The 13,946-nt window shown below is 42.9% G+C and overlaps 1 protein-coding gene across 10 annotated transcripts in view; it reads right to left on the bottom strand.

Annotated features, from left to right (window-relative positions):
- CaMKII (Calcium/calmodulin-dependent protein kinase II) overlaps positions 1 to 13,946 on the bottom strand; it is a 1,009,248-nt gene that overhangs the window by 369,294 nt on the left and 626,008 nt on the right. The gene's annotated exons all lie outside the window — the stretch shown is intronic.

Here is a 13,946-nt window from a genome sequence, read left to right as displayed (position 1 = left end):
CTGTGTAAACAACAACCACGGCCGACTAGATCCCTCGCTGCGGAGCTAGCTAGAGCAACGCATCAAGTCGGCCGTGCAACAACAGTACTAGTATGTAAAGTCGCACAGCGATGCATAGCGTGTGTTTCAAAGGTTGCCAATATGAATCTCGAAGATAACAAAGGTCGACCGATTCAGCACTAGGGTGTCCATCTATCATTAAAAATTGTGCGAATAATATCTTTCCTCAGCTCACTTAATGCTTAATTTTGTGTCACGAGTCTTTTGGAGTAATCTACCGTCAACAATATGACTTAATTAACGGCTGAATTACGAATAGAAGATAACGACACGACAATACGACAATTCATATATTACTACATTTCATATTATTTTTAGCCTACTAGTAATTATATTCATTATTTTAGGATGCGCAGGCCTCTTATCCATCTTATCCTTACCCTTCATTATTCTAGTTTGTATTTCTTTTGATGTTTTTAATTTCCTTTTTCTACATACTTTTTAAAATACAAAATAATTGCTATTCTTCTCGGTGTAATCCATTCTTTATTTAATAAGTTACTTTAGTAATTGTACAAAGGGCACTCGGAAAGTTTTGCAATACGCAAAAACGGTTGGCTGGACACCCCTGTTATGGTGAGGGATGAAAAGAGGGGTGAAAACCGGTCTAGAAGACAGCAAGGCGCGACCTTCACACCAGTTGTTTCCCAAGCAGTGGGACTGAAAACAAGTTCAGATGTCAGTGTGGTCTAAAGGCGAATATCGCGCAATTATCCGCTACAATTTTGCTCGTCGATTGTCTGTTGACCAGTACCTGGAGGAAATAACTACTATGCTGGGGAATACTTTCCACATCGGACAACAATTTTCCGCTGGTACAAAGAGTTCCAGAGGGGAAATTTTGGGCTTGAAGACGATCCTCGTTCTGGGCGAGCATCTGAATCAGTGACTGAGGAAAACATTGAAGCTATGAGGAAAATGTTGCAGCAAGAGAGGAGGTTGACATATCTGTAGGTAGAAGAGACCCTCCACATCCCTGCACCAGCTACTCATTCAATTCTACACGACCATCTCCATGTTAGAAAGGATTGTTCCCTTTGGGTGCCCCATTCAATTTCAGAGGAACAAACGGCACATCGAGTGAAATGGTGCCGAAAAATGCTAAAACAGTTTGGAAATGGGACTTCGCGTAACGTCAATAGCATCGTTACAGGTGGCGAAAGTTGGCTTTGTTATTACGATGTCCCAACAAAATCCCAGAACAAGGTGTGGCTGTTTGAAGGTGAGGGTACTCCTGTGACTGTGCGTAAATCAAGGTCGGTGAAGAAAAGGATGATTGCAGTATTCTTCACTAAACGGGGCATCGTGACTCGGGTTCTGCTAGAAACACAAGGGACAGTTACTGCGAAGTGGTACAGGGAGACTTGTCTGCCTCAGATCATCCAGACTCTCAAGCGGCTTCGTCCAAGGTCACGGCTCAACACTTGCCTCTTGCATCATGACAATGCTCCAGCACATCGCGCTAATGTAACAATGGCTCTTCTTGCCAGATCAGGTTTGACTGTGCTTGATCACCCTCCATACAGTTCTGATCTTGCCCCATGTGACTTCGCACTCTTCCCAGAAGTAAAGATGAAGCTGAAAGGTTGGCGTTTTGCATCCGACGAGGAGCTTCTGGCAGCATGGCATCAAGAGTGTGGAAATGTAACCGAAGAAAAGTGGCAGAGTTGGTTTAACGACTCGTTTCGACGTATAGAGAAGTGTACTGAATGTGGTGGAAATTATTTTTAAAATGTCTAAAGCGTTCATCCACATTGGCAAACTTTCCTAATGCTCTTTGTATAGATGTATGTATATTTGTACTTCCAAGACAGTCAATTTTATCCAGTTTAACTCACGATATACTGTTTAGTAATGAACAAAATAGTGCTGCCAGTTATTGGAGAAAACAAAAACAAACAAGGATTTTTGAGCAGGCTGCAGTGAGAGTTCTATGAGCATTTCAACATATTAATAATTACAATGTAACGCACCGTCGCTTGAGGGTGTAATGTTATATTAATTATGTGAAATATACTGAAAAATAAACCATACACAGGCAATTTATATGTTTCCTAATAATAATAATAATAATAAAAATAAATTTTACGTACGGGCCCTGTTGGATCACGCTATGCTTTTATGATTTGCCTTTCTGGTCTTCCATATGGTTTTCATTTTTTCTCCGTGGCTCTCTTCCTTTCTTCATTTCACTTGGTTCTTGGTCTCCTTGGAACTTCATTCTCTGGCTGTATTTGTGTTATCCATCTGTTTACTTTTATACGGAATATATTTTTATCTAAAGTTTCTGATGTATTTATCTGGGCTTCCTCCAGGTTCACTAATAAGTTAAAAGAAAGTATAAAATGGTTCAGCCTTTCAATACCATTAAAATAAATGTAAGTTTGCATTCCTATTTAATTAAGTTTGGTACCGGTTTCCCTAAAATTATACAGTGTCTCATAAACAGCAATTAAACTCTTCAAGAATTTGCTCAGTACTATATTTGGAGTCCGCCCCTGTGGTGTGATTAGCTGTCACCCCCAGAGGCACGGTTTCGATTCCCGGCTTTGCCACGAAATTTGGAAAGTGGTACGAGGGCTGGAACGGGGCCCACTCATCCTCGGGAGGTCAACTTAGTAGAGTGGGGTTCTATTCCCACCTCAGCCATCCTGGAAGTGGTTCTCCGTGGTTTCCCACTTCTTCTCCAGGCAAATGACGGGATGGTACCTAACTTAAAGTCACGCTCGCTTCCTTCCCTCTTCCTTGTCTATCCCTTCCAATCATCCCATCCCTCCCCGCAAGGCCCCTGTTCAGCAAAGCAGGTGAGGCCGCCTGAGAGAGGTACTGGTGATCCTCCCCAGTTGTACCCCCGACCCAGAGTCTGAAGCTCCAAGACACGGCCCTTGAGGCGGTAGAGGTGGGATCCCTCGTTGAGTCCGAGGGGAAAACCGACCCTGAAGGGTAAACAGATAAAGAAGAAGAAAAATGCAGTATTATGTTCTGTGGTCTTCGACATGAATGCGATATACTAAAGGGGCCTCAGACACAAATAAAGTTTGGGAAACCCTGATCTAAAATGCTGACATTTAACTTGTCTGCTTTCTAAATGCTGCATTATCATTGCACTACCTTCTACTAGCGAAATCTAACTTTCCTGGACAGCTGCTGAGGTTCAGTTCATTATGGGGTAGAGCGCGGCACCAGACGTCTTTAACGTGACAACCGTTATGATATGCAGTGTCAAGATGTTCGCCGGCCCCGTGGTGTAGTGGTAGCGTGCCTGTTTCTTACCCGGAATTCCCAGGATCGATTCCCGGCCAGGTCAGGAATTTTTACCTGGAACTGAGGGCTGGTTCGAGGTCCACTCAGCCTACGTGATTAGAATTGAGAGCTATCTGACGGTGAGATAGCGGCTCTGGAACTACGAATTTAGAATCATAAGTAAAATGAATTCTGATCCAACGAGCCAGGCCGAGAAAGTGGCGCTGTTATGATATTTTAAGAGTGAGTGAGGAAATCAACAGAAAATTCTCTGACTCCTCACCTTGTCTAGAATACATTGTCATGGCGCTGCAGTATTTGGGCGTTTTCGCAATGGATGCTTTTCGTGGATTCAACCTTCTTTCAGTCCAATGACCGTGTTACAAACCATTCCAACTGCTGTGCCTTCCTGCGTACGAACTCCAAGTTAATATTGTAAAGTATTTAAGGCAACTTTCCACTCTCGTACGGTAAAGTCGCTTTGATTTTAATACGAATGCCATTCGTCGCTTTTCCATGCAATTATTCTAGTAAAGCGTTTCCATGCCGAGTACCGAGTGAGGTACGCCTGACAAGTTCGCCACCCGCAACGCATTATTGTAAAAAGTGTAGTCTGGCATAACACAGACGGGCGCTACCACTACTTGTCGGCAGTTTTTACCAATGCTTCACACAACGAATTTTTGTTTATTTCTGATTGTACCAGAACATTTGAACAACCCAAGGTTAGAATGTAAGAACATTGATAACAACCTACTTGTCTACAACCATCTCATGAACCCTGTCTAGTTCCATCGTGACATGGAACACCGAACATGTAAAAGTTCAGACCTCTTATTCCTTTAAATCTCGGTACGTATTATGATGTTCAGGTCCCCAAATTCACCCCTTACCAGATTTTTGTGGCATTATATTTTTTAAATGAAATAATATGGCCAATTGATTCGTGCGGCCGAATAAGGGTCTATGCTACATCCCCCCCTCACCCCTGTCGAGTATTTTGCGGAGTAAGGTCTATGGACACGAGTTCCACACGTTATGTTAGGGAATTAACTTGTGCGGAATAAGGGTGTACTTACGCACTTTGCACTTGCCTACCGCCAGGTATACTGAAGCTGTCCGACCTTTTCAAGCTCATAACTCGAAACACGCCGGGTGTAACATAGACCCTTACTCGGTCGCACGCTTCAATTACAGACCGCCTACAACCTAAGACCACCGGGCGAGTTGGCGGTCAGGGGCGCGCGGCTGTGGGCTTCGTCCGAGAGATAGTGGGTTCGAATCCCACTGTCGGCAGCCCTGAAGATGGTTTTCCGTGGTTTCCCATTTTCATACCAGGCAATGCTGGGGCTGAACCTTAATTAAGGCCACGGCCGCTTCCTTCCAACTCCTAGGCCTTTCCTTTCCCATCGTCGCCATAAGACCTATCTGTGTCGGTGCGAGGTAGAACAACTAACAAAAAAAAAAAAAAACCTAAGACCATAGTACAGTATTTTTCTTTTCTTTCCAGAACTTCATACATCGGCTGATTGCCTGCCTCTGTTCCTTCGATAGCACAGTCCGAGGACGACGTTGAATTTGCAATTGCGAGAAATCCGGCAAAGTGATCTGTCCCCGGTAGGTCACCCTGCAATTTTTTTTTATGTCACCTGCGGTCTTCAATCTTTGTATCTCGTCCAGTCAACCGGTGGTGTGTCCGGCTAAATGGTGACCGTGCTGGCCTTTGGTCCAGAGGATCTCAGGTTAGATTTCCGGCCGGGTCGGGGATTTTAATCTTAATTAGTTAATTCCAATGGCTCGGGGGCTGGGTGTGTGTGACATATTCAGAATTAGAAATCATACTAGGCAGGGCCCGCATCTTCACAGACATGCAGGTCGCCTAATAGGCCGTCTATGAGAAAAAGACCCGCACCAGGCCACTCCGAAGGCCATACGCCATTATTATTATTATTATTATTATTATTATTATTATTATTAACCGGTGTTGTGTTTTAATTTGGAGATATATAATGAAAAATCTTCTTAGTATGTCGTTGTTCATCCTGTGAAAGTGACCATAAAATTGTAGTCGTCTTCGTCTTATAACTGTGTCTGTAATTTTCTCCATATTGTGGTAGAGGTCTTAACATTTTCTTTTCTATTCTTTTGGGATGCCAAAATTTTCCTAATTATTTTCCTTTCCTTCTTTTCCATTTCCTAATAATAATAATAATAATAATAATAATAATAATAATAATAATAATAATAATAATAATAATAATAATAATTATAATACTGGTTTTTACGTTCCACTAATTACTTTCTACAGTTTCAGGACACGCAGAGGTGCAGGAATTTAGTTCCGCAGGAGTCCCTTTACGTGACAGTAAATCTGCCGACACGAGGCTGACGTATTTAAGCATCTTCAAACACCCTCGGACTGAGACAGGATTGAATCTGCCAAGCTGAACTTAGACGACCAGCGCTCTACCGTCTGAGATACAAACCCGGCTGAACTAAGAGTTAAGGCTAGTACACACCAAGCGACAAAGTTGCGGAACACGTATATCGCGACAAGTCCCAGGGGTGTCCCGCGACATTTTTTCCGTGTTTGGGACTGTCACGATACAAAAGTTGCATGTCGCAGATCTCCCATTTGAAATGGGATACATGACATGATGTAGTCTGGACGTGTCGCGAGACAAAGTCCCGGAACACGCCGATGCCAGTGTGCAGATAGCCGCCGCGTGTTGGTGTTGTGTTTCGTGTTCTGTTGTTTTGCGATGGAAATTACTCTAAAAATCGTTGAGTATTAACACACCCTCCCTTGTCTTTGGGATGTTATGTCTACCGAGTATAAAAACAAAGGCAAAAGGAGGGAAGCAATGGAGTCTCTGGCTAAAAAGTTCACTATGTCCATTCACGAGATGGAGAAAAAGTTTCACAACATCAAAAGCACATAAAGCAATTTCTTGCGCCATTTCGCGCCGATTCCTGTGGTGCAACTGGCTCTATAGATGTGGACGCGGGACACTGTATCGCAACAGTCTAGGGATAGTGTCTCGCAACTGTCCCCATACAATGTCCCGCGAATTTGTCGCTAGGTGTGTACTAGCCTTTATAGTGAACGCTGTAAGAGCATAGCTTCTTTTGAATTTACAATGGATTGTTTTTACAATCCCTTTTATCCCACGTTCCAGTTTGCTAGGAATGATAGAAAGAATGTATGGGTTTGTAATATGACTCTAGTCACACCTTTATTTACTTCGTCGAACTTCTGAAAGGTTTTGAAGTTTTGAAAAAACTGACTACTGACATTCTCTCAGTTATCTACCGTAATAAGGACATTTAAGATGAGCAAGTCATTGGTCCATTGCACCCAAGTTCAGGGTTCAGGGAGGGGCTGCCTTCTAACCACTCGGAGCGCACTCCTGACAGTAAGGCAGATCCGCCGTTACTTTTTCGAGTTTCTCCAGGGTCTGAGCTCACAAGATTCCTATTTTGCTTCACCCTCCTCCCATGGCACTACAGCCCCTGAAGGGTTTTGGCCTACCAAGCGACCACTGCTCAGCCCGAAGGCATGCAGATTACGAGGTGTCGTGTGGTCAGCACGACGAATCCTTTCGGCCGTTCTTCTTGGCTTTCTAGACCGGGGCTGCTACCACACCGTCAGATAACTCCTCAATTCTAATCACGTAGGCTGAGTGAACCTCGAACCAGCCCTCAGGTCCAGGTAAAAATCCCTAGACGGGAATCGAACCCGGGGCCTCCGGGTAAGAGGCAGGCACGCTACACGGGGCCGGACATTTTGCTTCACCTCTGAAGGTTATTTCCTTCTTCGCACCTCTGCCGGTCTCCCACGGTATAGACTAAGCGGCTGGAATTACAAGAGGCCAACAATTCATCGAAAATAAATAACCTGCAGGAAAATTATAAGTGAATATCCCACGGTTTCAAAGGTGGCCAAATTTTGTAACCAAGATTGAGTGTTCCAGAATTGACTGCGGGAGGTGTTAGAATTCAATCGTTAGTTGGTATGTGTCAAACATTCATTCAATTGGTACAGACTATAAAAGACGTCAGCTTTTCTTTCTTTCTTTCTTTCTTTCTTTCTTTCTTTCTTTCTTTCTTAATCTGTTTACCCTCCAGGGTTGGTTTCTCCCTCAGACTCAGCGAGGAATCCCACCTCTACCACCTCAACAGCAGTGTCCTGGAGCATGAGCCATTGGAATGGGGATACAACTGGGGAGAAGGACCAGTCCCTTGCCCAGGCGGCTTCACCTGCTATGCTAGACAGGGGCCATATGGGGGGATGGTAATAGTGGAAGGGATAGACAAGGAAGTTAGGTACCATCCCAGCATTTGCCTGGAGAAGAAGTGGGAAACCACGGAAAATGACTTCGAGGATGGTTGGGATGGGAATCGAACCCCCCTTTACTCAGTTAACGCCGTTCCAGCCCTCGTACCACTTTTCAAATTTCATGGTAGAGCCGGGAATCGAACCCAGGCTTCTGGGCGTGGCAGCTAATCACATAACGACTACACCACAGAGACGTCAGCAAATCGGAATTTTATTCCACAGGAGATTACTATCCTGTCGGGAACTAACGATAAAGAATTTTTGGACTGAAACTCCTTCGAAGGCCACCGATCTGTACCGGAATCGAACCCTTTTTTGGGCAGTGAATGACATTGATATAAACGACCAAACTCAGGTAAGTTGCCAGACAAAATAAGTAAGTAACAAAAATAAAAATCTCCAATACATCATAACACTTTCGGATTCTTTTAAGTTCTATCACAATGTCTGCTGCTCCATTTGTAGAGTGGACTTGAAGCGGAGATTTATTTTGTCTGGGAGTACACTGTAATGTATGTAAACTGTAAGTGTGTACGTGTTTTAAATAGAATATTAGTATAGGCGGCCAGTAGCGGCGAACGGGAGTTACACTAGGAGGGGGTGGGGGAGGGAGTAGGGCGTGTATATACATCGAAACTGGAAAAAATCTACAAAGTGGTAAATTTTTTATGATCTCTTTGCGAATTTCGACAGCATGGTAAAGGTTATCATTCTACCAACTTACTGCAAGTGCGGTAATAATAGCTTTTTGAGATTTTGATTCAATGTGTAAGTATGTTCAGTCTTCAGCCCTAAGGCTGGTTGGATCCTCAACACCGAGGTCGATAGCTGCAGTCGCTTAAGTGCGGCCAGTATCCAGTATTCGGGACGATGGGGTAGGGAAGGCCTAGGAATTGGAAGGAAGCGGCCATGGCCTTAATTAAGGTACAACCCCGGCATTTGCCTGGTGTGAAAATGGGAAACCACGGAAAACCATCTTCAGGGCTGCCGACAGTGGGACTCGAACCCACTACTTCCCGATTACTGGATACTGGCCGCACTTAAGCGACTGCAGCTATCGAGCTCGGTCACTAATAAACTAACAGACACTTAAGAGACTGCCAGATTGACAAATGTCCACGGCAAGGCGGTGTATCAAACTGTGTCCATGACCTTGGCAAAAAAAAATATACCCCTGCTACCGTTCCCCACAGCACATGCATAGTCTCCACTACTTGCTGTGGCGCTATACAATCGGTTAGCAGCGACGAAGGGCATTTTGTGTGCTTTTCCGCTAATCATTTTGTTACTAATTAAAGAAAATAAAGGAAGGAATTAGTTGATAAGATTACAGGGCTTTTACAAATTGTTTTCTTTTTGTAATAATTCCTATAATTCCTAGTTTCAGCCGGCTTAAATGAAATTAAAATGTAACTAGCAGTTTCCCGCCGGCTCCGCCCGCAATGTACAAAGTATGGTGTTGTTCGTTACTATCCTCATGGATGTATTTGCAAAGTTTCGAATTAATGAAATAAAGCACATAATCTGCTGTGGTAACAGAATGTAATGTTATGTCAACAAAACACTTGAAAATACATCACACAAAGAAATTGAATTAAACGTTCCTTGGAACAACACTACGCGCCGAACGGTTAAAAAGTCCTTCAAAGATCTTCGTCATGGAGACAAATGTACTCATAACTTTTCTCAGAATCTACCAATTTAAGTAGACTACTTATTACCTCCAAAGAAAGCTCCTAATCCACTGAGTGTTTTTAGATCAAAACGAACTGCGTACCTCAATTAGAACGAAATATATGATTGCTTTAATGAGAAAAAAAGTTGAAATGAGACGTCAAATTGAATGTGCACTCATATCTTTCCTCAGAATCAACCAATTTGAATATCTAAGAGCTGAAATTAAAGAGCTTGATCCACTGAGTGTTCTTAACTCAAAACAAACTCCATACCTCAATTAGAACCAAAGATATGATAGCTTCAAAGAGACAAAAAATTGAAAATATCAAATAATTTGAGGAAGGCGGAAGTTAAGTGATTTATAGTACCTGATGACAAATCTGTGCATGAATACCTTTCAGTTAAAAAAAAGATTGAAGGAAATCGACCGGATAGAATGGCCGGACTGACTGACTTTAGTTTTCATAAAAAAAAGTTAATATATAGATGTCTTCATCCCCCGCCCCCCAATCGCCGCTACTGTAGGTGGCCATCGAAACCTCATGATATTTAACTGCGGTCCCGGAAGGTTACAATGTTGGCCGTCATTGGCCTACAATGTCCTAAGCTATAGTAATGTATGGTTATCACAGATAGCGAGGGCCGTTTACTGCCTGCCTGGCTGGACAGAAGGGAGTGGGTGTATGGTTACCATGGAAACGTGGACAGACCCACTGTGGTCGCCATGGAGACGAACCTCCTGTCCGCCTGGTGTTGCCAGACCTTTCGCTTCTCACTTAGAAGGGGAGGCTATGGCGCACGGGTGACCGATTTGATCCATCTTTGGTACACGTATAGGTGCAAGTAGTAAGGTGCAATTCTCAGCCGTTTCCGAGATATTAATTAATGTAAAACTCCAGTGCGTTCATGTGCAACCTATGTTTGCAAAAAAAAGACAACGATCTCGTGGCACAGCGGCAAGAGCTCCGCTTCGTAAGCGTGGGATCGCTGGATCGACTCCTGCCGATGGAGGATTTTTTCATATATTTCACATTCACGAATTAAGGTGTCTTCAATAATGTTCATTTTCGAATCAATTCCAATAAATTATTTTTAGCGGGAAAAAGGTTGTGAAAAATTCGTACGAAAGTACGGCATTTATCACTTGCGCAAGATGCCGCAATAATTAGTTTTCCCTGCTTCTATGAGCAATATCATTCTAGTTTGTAATTCGTCGCGCGAAAAGCACGATTGTGAATAAAAAGTAGGGTAGAAGAAGTTGTACACAATACTGCGAATAAAGGTATTAATTTCTCAAACAGCTCCTGTACATTTTTTTCAGAATCCTTTTCCCGCTAAAAAATAATTAATTGGAATTGATTCGAAAATGAACATAATTGAAGACACCTTAATTTGTGAGAGATGTGAACTATTTGAAAAAATAAACTGTCCATCGGCGGAATTCGATCCAATGATCCCCCGCTAACGAAGCGGAGCGCTTGCCGCTGCCCCACGAGCTTGCTGTCTTTGTTGCAAACATAGATTACACTGGAATTTTTCATTAATTAATTTCTCGGAAACGGCTGAGAATTGCGCTTACTACTGGCACCTGTTATACTCGAGGTCATGCCCTACATGTGTACCAAAGGTGGATGGAATCGGTCACCCATGCGCTATAGCCTCTCGCTGTTGGAGCTTGTCGCACGCTACAACAGAATACAGCGGACTGAATGAACACGAGAGCGCTAGCTGTCAGAACGCTTCTTTTAATATTAGGACTTATTAACAATAACATTACAGTACAATGACTATTATTATTAGTTGAATTGTGCTATGTCTGTTTCTGCTGCCCGTCATCTCCGCTCAGAGTCACTGAAGACTTACCCGGAATAAGGATAGAACCAATAAATCAGTAATTATTCAGGAGAAAGGAAAATTATTTCTGTGTTTCATTTCATGGTGTACACTACTTGAACCAACTGCATACACAAGCGTACAAATGAGCTCATCTATTACAAAGAATATTTTACTGTAAAAACCTAAGTTTAAAAAAAATAACGTATGAATTGAAAATGATACAATGGGAATTAATCTGCAAGTATGTCTTTTGTTAAGAACAATGGTGCAATCGGATTGGCGGAGAAAAAAGTACTTTTCGAGAAAAGGATATCACTTTGTTAGTTCCCTCCGCGCGATTCAAACTGACGCACTCGCCGTACTTGCTACGCCAGAGAGCGTTAAGAATACAGTAGTGTTCTTATGGTCCTACAAGGAATGAACACACCCCCCTCTTAGTCACCTATCATTTCTCGTGATTAAGGAATATTACACTGTACTTTGTAATGTATTTTACCGAGCTCGATAGCTGCAGTCGCTTAAGTGCGGCCAGTATCCAGTATTCGGGAGAGAGTGGATTCAAACCCCACCGTCGGCAGCCCTGAAGATGGTTTTCCGTGGTTTCCCCATTTTTACACCAGGCAAATGCTGGGGTTGTACCTTAATTAAGGCCACGGCCGCTTCCTTCCCACTCCTAGCCCTCCCTGTCCCATCGTCGCCATAAGACCTATCTGTGTCGGTGCGACGTAAAGCAACTAGCAAAAGAGTTGCCTTCCTTCATTTTCCTTCTGTGCAGCCCTGGCACAAGCATCGTGTAGTCCCTCACTCTGCGAACCGCCAGCAGCTCACTTCTATAGTGAAGTCATCTGCACTATTTATTTGTTGCGTGTGCGTTTCTAGGCTTTAAATCAGTGTCCATTGGTCTTGTGTTGAGTGAAAGTTATGCGATAAGACTACGTATGTGACTTTTTTCTTCAATATTAATACTGCGATATTTTGTAGAGTCATTTGCAGTATTTATTTATGGCGTCGCTTTTCTAGCCTTTATTGTCCGGAGAAATGTATGAAATGCAATTAAATGCACTCTTCACCCCTCGAGCCCATAATAATTATTTGTCTATTTTCTTCCCCAATTTGCCTTACACTTCAATGCTGAGGTTTTGTGTGTGTCGTAATTTACCTCTGATTCTGTATAAACAAAAAATAGCCCCTGTAAACCAACCGTCCCCTGTAGTTCATAAAAGTAATTTGTAGCTTAGTTTCTTGCGTTTTTTTATCTTGAACTTAAAGCTGAATTTCACAAATTTACGTGCCGCCGTTTTCCCTTGATGCTGTGGAGCATAACCCCGGTGTCATGAGAGCAATACTGTTTTCTTAATATGGAATGAACAATAGCTGATGGCTATTGTTGTGCGTCACAGGAGGGAAGGGAAGGGAGGGGAAGTGGCAAGTGGGTGACAGTGGTAACGTTCGATGAGAATGCACAAGTTTCTAGTTCGTTTCGCATGATCGTTACCCGGCCCCAGTAGTCAGTATACAGTTTGTTCTGCATAAATTGACTACTTTGTGAACCCCTCAGAAAGAGAAGATGAACTTGTACCAAGAATACAGGCAGCTTTTCGGGTCGTTCGTGACAATCTACACATCGTGAACAGAGCCCAAAGGCGACTACTACACCATTGTGAAGTGTGCATCCAAGTAGGAGGAGGTCATATTGAACATCTCCTGTAATCAAACCATTGGGTGTACTGTTTCCTTCCTTCAGTATTTCTTTCGTCCGACTCCTTGGCTAAATGGTTAGCATGCTGGCTTTTGGTCACAGAAGTCCCAGTTTCGAATCCAGGTAGGGTCAGAAATTTTAACCGTAATTGGTTAATTCCGCTGGCATGGACGCTGGGTGTATGTATCGTCTTCATCATCATTTCATCCTCATCACGACAAGCAGATCGCCTACGGGAGTCAAATCAAATACATCTGCATCTGGCGAGCCGAACTTGTCCTCGGACACTCCCGGAACTTAAAGGTCATACGTCATCATCCGTATTTATTTCTGTTCACAACGTCCTGATTGAAGGAATGCACAATCGTACGGCGGCAGCATTGCAAGTTATATAATAAAGAACGCTACCACGACCAACAGACGATAGGAGAAACGATCTGGTGCACTCCTTTACTGACAAGTGTGTGTTAATTACAGAGTCTTCTTGTAATGTGTGCGCAGTTACGGCTGTTTAATAAACGAACTGTGGATATTGCTTGTAAGAGGCAAGGACATCTCACTTCCCCTCCCTCCCCTTCTCTTCTCTGCCCTGAAGCACCGCAGAGGCTTGTACTCTAGCATAACAAATATCGCGAGTTCGTCAGTTTGAATCGCGCGCCCTGAAGTAACAAAGAAATATCACACGAAAAGAAAAATTTTCATCGGATTGCACCATCGTTCTTAAAATAACACAAAGAGCATCGCTGATATTTTGTCGGTATAGTTCTGATGCACTCTTATAACAGAGGAGAAATTCTGTACATGCACTTGGAACACAGATTAGTGCAATAATAAAAACAATTAAAATATAAGGAAATATTTAAAAATATAGATGCGGTTTCGTCAATGACCTTGAGTTAAATGATCTATTACACCTGGTAATAATAATAATAATAATAATAATAATAATAATAATAATAATAATAATAATAATAATAATAATAGGGTGTGGCCTTCGGAGTGGCCTGGTGAAGGTCTTTTGATTTGATTCCCCTGAGCGACCTGCGCGTCGTAATGAGTATGAAATGATGATGAAGACGACACATACACCCA

Source organism: Anabrus simplex, chromosome 10 (genome assembly GCF_040414725.1).
Source record: "Anabrus simplex isolate iqAnaSimp1 chromosome 10, ASM4041472v1, whole genome shotgun sequence".
NCBI lineage: Eukaryota > Metazoa > Arthropoda > Insecta > Orthoptera > Tettigoniidae > Anabrus > Anabrus simplex.
Note: the sequence above shows the minus strand (reverse complement) of the source record. Positions and strands in the feature narration are given on the sequence as shown.